Here is a 9,846-nt window from a genome sequence, read left to right as displayed (position 1 = left end):
ATAAAAAAGGTCTTTTAAAAAGACGCAAATTCAGCAATACTTCTTGAAAATATTTCATAACTACTAGTTTATATTGCATTAATTACCATTAAGTTACATCCTTCCAATTCGTGTTAAACAGAATATCAAACTAAATAAGTAATGTACCTATCTATTATTTTCAATCTTATACGATTTAATTTTCTACCTAGACAACAATTTAAGTAAGAATCTAAATATAGAACTGCTAACGGCTTAGTAGAAATTACAAATCAATAATGATGCCGAGAATAGAAACGTTGAATTAAGACTTACGAGGAACAAACACCGATATCGTTTAAATCATTCAATAAGTTACCTAGAACCACAGTTTATTATTGAGCTAAGTCTAAGTATAAAGCTAGACTTCGCGGTTAAATTTAGTCAACCCGCAATTAGTTGCGACTCATTTGAATTCTAGTTTCAGACAATGTATTTTTAATCAACGCTCTTTATTGTTTTTAACATTAATAAAATTGAAGAATACTAAATTACTAAAGAAATTGAATATCGACAATACAATACATATCATGAAAGAATCAATTACAAGGAAAAAAATCTTAAATCTTATCAAAAAATTTACAGCAGTGTGTTCACAATATAAAAATACCGATCGTATTGAAACCTTCATTTTTGAAGATGGATGAAAAGCGATTGAAAGAGAAAAGTAAAAAAGCAACGAGTAAAACTCCGGTCAAAATTCAAAAATAACCGTCTCTCTATGGTATCAATGAGTTTTGTTTTTGGGATATGCACTCATTTGCTTTGTGATGACTAAACTCCATATATACCGCGAGAAAGACAAAGAAATCTAAACAATAAAAAAACAAAACTACGGTAGTGCAGTAACTACGAGAATGTCCAAAGTTAAGTTAACCACAACTAAAAATAGTCCCTCTTTGAGAGTCCTAACGAAAAAGTGCAAGTGCGCAACTTTCAAAAAAGTTTCGAAATTGCGGCAAATGTGGTCACAGAGTGGAGAAAACATCACATGACTAACGACTGTACCTTTTCTTGATGAGACTTCGAAGATACATGTTGGAGTTTTGGTTTCCCGGGAGCCAAATTAGTTAGCTCCTACCGCGGCGGAGACCCGAGACGGTATGGAAATATTCTAGCACTACAAAAGTATCGACGAAGTACGTAAGGGCCATTGATTGACCCACATCGTGGTAAACGGCCACATGCATAGGTAATGCATGCATACCTAATGCAGAAAACCCCCTTATAAGCATCGATCCCCGTCAATTCGATACTAACGACGTCCAATTTCAAAATAAATGTCCCCAACTCTTCTTGACGTTTCATGGTCACGGCTTCGAGGTTAAAACAGTTGGGTATTTTTTACCTGTCAGACTGAAATTTTTTCATCGCCATTTAGTAATAATGTACTTTTGCGAAAAAAATAAATAAATTTAATCTACCAAGATCGGGCTGTATAAATATTGTCCAAAAAATTGTGAAAAAAACGTTACTCTACACTCAAAGGATTTGATAGTTTTCAAAAATTAGATTTAACAAAAAAATACATATTCTACACCGTACCTAAATTTTAAGAAAAAAATTGAATAGAACATCTTAATGAAACTAATACAACTATGATAACGAATAAAACTAAACTCAAAAATAATAATAATAATAATAAGTCGTACTAAGCGTCAAAGACCGCAAAGATGTATGGCAAAGCAAGGAGCTACACGGACGCTATTATCGGACCCTTCACGGGGCCGATGTAGATTTCTTAGCGTCCGTGGCCTGGCTACGCTTCGGAGATCTCTTTGGAGAAACCGAAGGGTTTGTATGTGCAATTATGGATGAAGTTATCATGACGAATAACTACCGAAAATATATAATTAAGGATGGTACAGTTGACATCTGTCGGGCATGTCACTGTCCCGGTGAATCCTTGAGACATATAGTTTCGGGATGTTCTCGTCTTGCTAACGGTGAATACTTGCACAGACATAACCAAGTGGCCAGGATTATCCATCAGCAGCTTGCTCTGAAATACAAACTTGTGGAATCTGAGGTGCCGTACTATAAGTATGTGCCCGACCCAGTTCTCGAAAGTGGTCATATCACACTGTACTGGGATCGATCTATCATCACTGACAGGACTATTGTTGCCAATAAGCCTGATATAGTGGTGATCGATCGATCAGAGCGTCGGACAATGATTATTGATATCACTATCCCCCATGACGAGAACCTCGTGAAAGCAGAAAAAGAAAAACAATTGAAATATTTGGATTTAGCTCACGAGGTTGTCGACTTGTGGGAGGTGGACTCGGCAATCATTGTCCCGATAGTCGTAAGTGCCAATGGCTTAATAGCCAAGAGCCTCGATCAACATCTTCGGAGGCTCTCGTTGGGCGTCTGGGTCAAGGGTTTGATTCAGAAAGCGGTACTTCTGGACACGGCGCGCATCGTGAGGAGGTTCCTCTCTCTGGAGCCCTGACCACCGGCAGCTTGGGCCCTGTTCCCGTTGCCGGTTGGACACTATTTTTTATATTTTTAAATGTATGTTGTTTTTATATATATTTAAAAATGTAATTTATATGTATTTTAATGAAATAAAGGAAATAATAATAACTTAGATAATCATGAAGCTGTGTCAACATTCTCTTGTTATGTCCATTTTTTATATACAAATTTAATGCAAACCCTTAATAAAAACCAGTCCTATTCAACGGAGGTTAACATAAAAAAAAATAACTTTTATATAAAAAACTCATGTTTTCCAACTATGCGGTTTCACACTTGCATAAACCCTTTCCTTCATTTTTCAGGCCTCAGTTGACAGCTCTCGGCAGGATATTCACCCGCACTCAACAGGACACAATCCGAGTGTAAGCCAAGAGTTGTAATTAAAATAAAATCTTTTCGAAGTAAACTACGCTTCTCTCCCAGCCTCCCTTCCCTAGCTTTTTTATCACAGCAACAGCTGACAATGTCATGCATTAAAATTCTGACACACGCGATGTAACACGCGGAGCGACGCTAAGTGCAATCTGAATAAACAAGCTTTTTAAAGAAGGGAGAAATTTGGTACAAACTTCAAGAGTTTTTAGTTTCAATTACCTAAATTGCTTTGGACAAAGTCTCTTTAAAACTTAAGATGCTTTTCCAATTTGCGAACAATAATGTTATCGACCAGCAAGATAATGTGATTAGCACTAAAATGTATAGTTTAATCCTAGGAATTAGAGCATGACAAAGCATAAGCCGATCAATAGAAGGGAATTATAAGGTAACCTAAGCGCAGCGTACTGAACCCTTCTATGCCGTTAGCATTATTAGAGCTTAAACAATTACGGTAATACCCAATATTGATCCGCTTAAAAAGTACCTGCATTACATTATTAATTCATCCAATTCCAGGTTTAATCAACGTAAATGCCATGCCCTACCCTTTGAAAACCTAAGGCAATTTAATTTTAAATTGACTACATTCAGAAAACTGCTTGAAATAAAGTCACTGAAATCAGGACTAAAAGTTCAAGAGACTAATTAATTGCACTTAAAACAGACTAACCTCGGAAAGTCAGACGTTTGTACGGCTTTTGCTCTGCGACAAAGTTCAACAAAATCACATAACATCTCTTTTGAAATACGAAAATCATTTTCGAGTTAGCTCTTTGACGACTCGCCAGGGGCATTCAGAATAAAACGGCGCGAAACTTTCGTAGAAATGAAATAGCGCTGATAAACGTAAGCAAACATGAAATAGGAAAAGTAAGTTACATAGATATCGGGCAGTTAATACTTTTAGTATTGTGCAAACGTAGTCTCAAAGTAGATTAAAATTTCCATATTCAGTGCTAACAGAAATAGATCCGGATGGAATAGAAATAAATTATTTGATTCTGTGAGAACGATCTAATTCTTTTTCTTTTAATATAAAACAGACGAGATTGAGAGATTGAGGAAGTAAATACGGAAACGCGTTCTCGTAAAAGAGCTGTCTCGATGTTCAAAGGGTTAAGTGTCCTCTTCCCTTTGCGGTGGTCAACTTTGAATCGAAAGCATTCATGTCAAGAACTTCAATAAGGCCCATCAAAGCTGTCTTTGTAAGAATTACGAAAAATTATCATAGGAACCAGAAAAATGACGTAATTTAATCGACTTGGACCCCTATGTCTATTGAATGATGAGTTTGACTATACGTATTGCTAAGTTTCTTAACATATGCAAATCTTTTTGTATATCTTGAAATTGAGGTACCACGAAATATCCAAACACGTAATATTAACTCCTTTACATAAAAAATATCAAAGGCATAAAATGTTTGTAAAACTAAAATTCATACAACATTTCAATTTTCATACGACTATTAATAATGAATTTTCCACTCAGCGACTGTGCCCACACTCGCGTCGAGTGGTTAGCGAGTGGATCCCCCGTCTCCATGGTGATATTAATTAACAAATATCGACGGAACGTTCGAATGCATGCATGTGTATTGTTTATCCTGAGTATCATAGCCATCAATCTGGTCCACCCTCTGCCATTTTGTGGCATCCTATAGTTCGTGTTGTGCTCTTTTTGTTAACATGAGAGCATTTCGATAATGCCAACAATAAAATATGATTCGTCGTGCGTTAATTAATTAAATGACGTTGGCAACACTGATATTGATTCGGTTCTGTTGAAATACGTGAATATTGGGCTCTTGTTTTATAGTATACAAATGGAGACAGGAGATAAAAGGTATTGGAGATGTTATTGATATTATAACCCCAAATTTTTAAGCATTGATATTTGTCTTTAGATACGTTTACCTACTTTATATCAACTGCCTAGTTATGAATAGACATGCTTTAGTTTATAAACCAGTTTGAAAGTGGAAAATATTTAATAAACAGTGCGCAGTGAGGAAGAACCTTACATTTTATTCCATTGTTGTTTCTTAAGCCTCTTGTTTGGCAGTCTTTGGCCCAAAGGGTATTAAGATCTTAAGCATTTCTTACTAGAAATTGTGACTGATGTTTTTCACCCTTTGTACGTAGAACTCATTAACTTTGTACCTTGTTTTACTCATTATAATAAGACTTTTTTCTTACAACTATACCGCCCTTGTCGTGTTTGTTTACCTCACACTTAATATTCTGAATTTATTTTTAAAGAATAAAGCCTTAATTTCGTCTGGAGTGTAACTACGGAAAAATAGCGGGCAATGACTAATTTATTTTCTAATGAAAAGTAGGAAACACCTTTTTGTCTGGAAACCACATATGTTTAACAATTCTACTTTCGTAATAGAATAATAAGCGAAACTTATTGTATTTACTGGTGTAACCATTTACAATTATTGATTTTTGGAGAGACTATGTATATCGAAATCGTAGTAACTAATTGTTTATGAATTGGGTGTTTGTAAAATAATCTAATTAGTGCTTCAGATAGATTTCCAAAAAATCTGATACATATTTTTTCTTTTCTTGATGACAAAGAGTGAATATGATGCAGTAAGTCGAAATCTCGTGTGAAGTCATTTATTAGTTCGACCGACAAGTGACGTAATTAACCCCACTAACATAGGGTTCACCATCTTCAATTTTCACTTTATGAATAACTTATTAATAATTTAAGAAATTTTGTATATACATATCTATAGTATAGTCTATATTCTAATTTGACCTTATTAGGACTCACGCTTCTTTTAATTACTTGTAGCAAAAGTAAGCAAGTGAGTTTTTATTCGTACATATATGCAAATACCGAGAGCCCCCATGGACTGGCCACTTTGCATGTGGACATCGGACTGTGATACAAGCTCACCCAACCGTTTTCTTTCCACCGCACGTAAGCTTTCATTAAGTTACTTGAAGTGGAAAATATACCCACTGCCTAGTTTTCGCTTCGAGAGCGGCATTAAAGTCGACATCACCTGTAATTTAGTATTCCCGTTATCTAATAATAGAGTGAAACGCTGACAATTGCTGGGGGGTGGTGGCACAAAAAATTAATTAGCTGTCAATAGGTAGCGACTGGGCCGGTGCACGTGGCGGCCTCCACGCCACTACAACCGCATACCATTTCCTTTCTGACAGCAAATTTAATTTGCTTTTCATTTGTTTTACAATATTCAACCTGCTATTTATGAAGAGGAAACCTTTTGTATTTCAATTTCCCCGGAGAACGTAGCACATTGGTGTGAAAAGCTTTGAGAGCTTTACGCAAATAAAGCTCCGTCTGCGGAACGTAAGACCCCCTCGTGCCTTGACGAGCACGGTATTAATTATTATAATAAAAAATACCTAGAAGAGCGATTGTCTTGATGTAAATACGAGAAAACAAAATCTCCTTAAATACGGCTCTTTGCTGAAGAGGAAAGGTACTCAGCCTTTTTTAATTAAGTCAAAAGATCATCTAAAAAGTACAGCCGACATTGTTTTATTGTGAGATCTTTCAGTAAAGGAAAATAAACTTTGATCTGAAAAAAGTCTTTTATTACGGAAAAAGATTAATTATAAAAAAAATACATTTGTTGGTATACTAGAGTAGTTTCACATTCTACCATGACAAAACTAGATCAGTGGTTTCAAACAGATCTCAATTCTGCGCTCAATAGAGATTTAAAATCAGTTAAAGTGATTCAGCAACTAGTATTGCATTGAAGTTAAAATGGCGCAAACAAGTTGAATAGTGAGAGAGACCCTCGGGGGAAGCAAGGCACAGCAAGGGAAAGCAACTGTATTACTGATGTGTTTAATACTCTTTTGTCGTTAATTGATTTTGCATTCGTTTATATTTTAGTTGCAAGTTACCGTAGGTGCAATTTTGGCATTCTTAAGACATCTACAAGAAAGGTGATTTAGTTTGAATCGAATTTTAAATAGAAAATAACTGGCGAGATGATGTGGTAAGCAGAAATATCAAAAGGGGATTGATTAGCCGAAAACTTGAGTCGCAGGATAATATTTTCTTGTTACAAGAAATATTAAATACCAAGGCAAATCAAGTAATTCCAGTTATTTTAATTAATTCAGAATGTCTGTCACGTATATGTGGCATATTGGTCTTGCGGTTGGCGGAGCGCTTCTGAATATCGTATCTGTTGTGGTTTGGATGACATGCAACAGAATACCGCAAAACGTGGCGAACTTACATCTTAGTATACCTACCTACCTTGCCTCACTAATATACGCAAACGATTTTAGACTTTAAGAAGGATACAAAAGGGTCCAATTCGAAGAAATGTTTCATTTTTTAACCGAGTTTCGAAGTGGACCAAAAAGGGAAAGTGGTCTAAATGGAATTAAGATGTGAAAGAAATCTTGTATTGCTCTTAATTTTCTGATATTTTTATTTTACACCTGTGGTGGACAAATACCTGAAGTTGTGTAATATAGGCATTGCCGATAATATTGTCGTATCGTCATGTAACGTGTCTCGGGGTCGATTGTCGCGTAAAACAAGCCTTTGTTACCCTATGTATACCCTACCCACGAATGTTGTCTTGAGTCTGGATTTCTCTATGCATCTGACTTGAATGTTTGTGATGCGCGACATAAGGATCAAAATTCCAAAAAAATCATAAACCATTTTTCGCTCTACCTTCTAAATTAAAAAGCAAAACTGCTTCAACGATACCAATGTTCAACCATCCTTAAGAGATAACACAAGTTTCGTGATATCTACTTTCAGTGCTCAAATTAAGTTTTCCAATTTAAGACGTCACTTGTCATGTTGAGCTCGGGTGATTGGCGGCTCCTCGCGTCGTGGACTCGGCGCGAACTTTAACAGGCAGGTAATAAAGATAGAATGAATCGTGATACAGATTCTGTTAGTACCTTATCGATGGCAATAAAGGTCTTCCTTTCAGAAAATTGACATTTTAAATGGGATTAGGTGATTGTGAGATATTGAGAAATTTGAATTGCTTTTTTGTGGTTTAGCACCTAAAAGGTATAAACGGAACCGTTTCACTGAGGTACTGTTGTCTGTCTGTCTATTCAGCTGTATGTCATGAACCGTAATAGACAGATGAAGTTTTCGCAGATGTATTTCTTTTTTGCCTTTATAACAAACTAAATTAAAGATCGTAATTAAACAATGGTCGTTGTGAAAAACATATTTGTGGTTTTCAAAATCTGCATTTCTTATCAACTGATTTGTGTTTCTTTAGTCTATTTGAACGGAACTCTCAATGTCGTGAGTCCGTCTCGCACTTGACTGTTTTTATCTCCTATTAGCTACTAGAGCATATGCTAAGAGCATATGGAAGTACGGACATCCATTCGAAAAATTATTTAGGATATTACAAAACGTCACAATTGTGTTCGTCCCGTAGTATTGTATTATAGCCTAGTATCGTATAACATGAATGATTATCATAATAAGATGGCTGGAATAAAAGGCTGCGGTACTGATGCCATTACATCTAACTTAAAATAAATAAGGAACTTCGTTTCAAATAACACCTCCTTTGGCACGTTGCGGTGAACTGCGAGAATGCGCCTTTATACCAAAACAATAGGGTCCATATTTGTTACTGAATGTAGTCCAACATTCAAGCATGGTAAAGAAATGCTAGATGTAAGTGGCATCTGTTAACACCTTGAGTGCCACAGTTTGACGGGTGATTAATGTGTTTATGAATTAAAATAGGTAAAGCATCAATCATTATCGATAAAAACAACTGCCTCAAGCTTATCTAATAGGTTGAGACCGAATTTATATTCAGTCTACACCAGCGCCGAATCTAGCAGTGATTCAAGTAGGAAATCAGCTATATCAAAAAATAATTAAAACTTTCCTTCAAATTAAGTTATCTAAAATCTCGATGGAAATATAGAAATACCCATACTAACTAACGATGCCTAAAACCTTATTACTGAAATTTCTGCCAAAATAGCCCAGAAGCACTAAAGACTATTAGATCTAAGCTCTCTGTATACAAAACCTAACCTTGAACGACATGCAAGATGTATTAATATCATGAACAGCCTATATTTGACTGCGAGTGAAAATTATATAACAATTGAATAAAAAATCATTAAAATTTGGCTAGCTCAGTAGCACTTTTCCAAGGTCAGTATACAATGGGCTCCAAAACTCGTGCACCCTTCACCTTATACCGACGGCACAGGGTACTTTTTTATTTGAAGGGGACTATCAATCAGGACATATAAAATCCTGATTACGTTACAATGACAGTGTTCACAAGTATCACATCGCTAAAACATTGTTTCATTACTCGATTGTGTTCACATTTCACGATTGTAAACCGATAACATGAATGTGTCGGCATTTGAAAACGATACAACCATCCGCTGAACATTCAATGTTATGTTTTAGGAATGTTACATTATTAGTTACTAAAGAAAATATTAGTTTATTATAAGGTCCAACATGTAATCGATGAAGTCAAACAAACAAAATATTCGATATCGATAAATTAATAGAAGCTGCTCACAAAAACTGAATGCATTGGACCAAATAAACTGCCTTGTGGGAATCACTTTTAGTTCTCAGCTAAGTATGTGTTTTTGACAAATTAGGAGAACTAAATTAGCTTGTTTAGTTAACTTATTTCATAAGTAGATCAGTACATTTCGGTGTGTTTGTCTTGCAATTAAATAATTTAGATAACCTTTATATTGACCTTGTAAAAGGCATTTTCTAATTCGACGATATTTGACTCTATTATGAACTCCATTACAAATCGGGTTGTAATACCACCTCATGAAGACTACAATTAGTTAGTGAGTATACAATTAACTCTAATAAGAAATAAAGAGTAATCCTAATTGATTAAAAAAATCTTAAAACGGTTTTAAAAAGTCTCTTCGTTTGTGACTGTTATTTGTAAATAGGATTAAA

Source organism: Trichoplusia ni, unplaced genomic scaffold (assembly GCF_003590095.1).
Source record: "Trichoplusia ni isolate ovarian cell line Hi5 unplaced genomic scaffold, tn1 tig00003437, whole genome shotgun sequence".
Taxonomy (NCBI): domain Eukaryota; kingdom Metazoa; phylum Arthropoda; class Insecta; order Lepidoptera; family Noctuidae; genus Trichoplusia; species Trichoplusia ni.
This window is presented reverse-complemented; position numbering follows the sequence as displayed.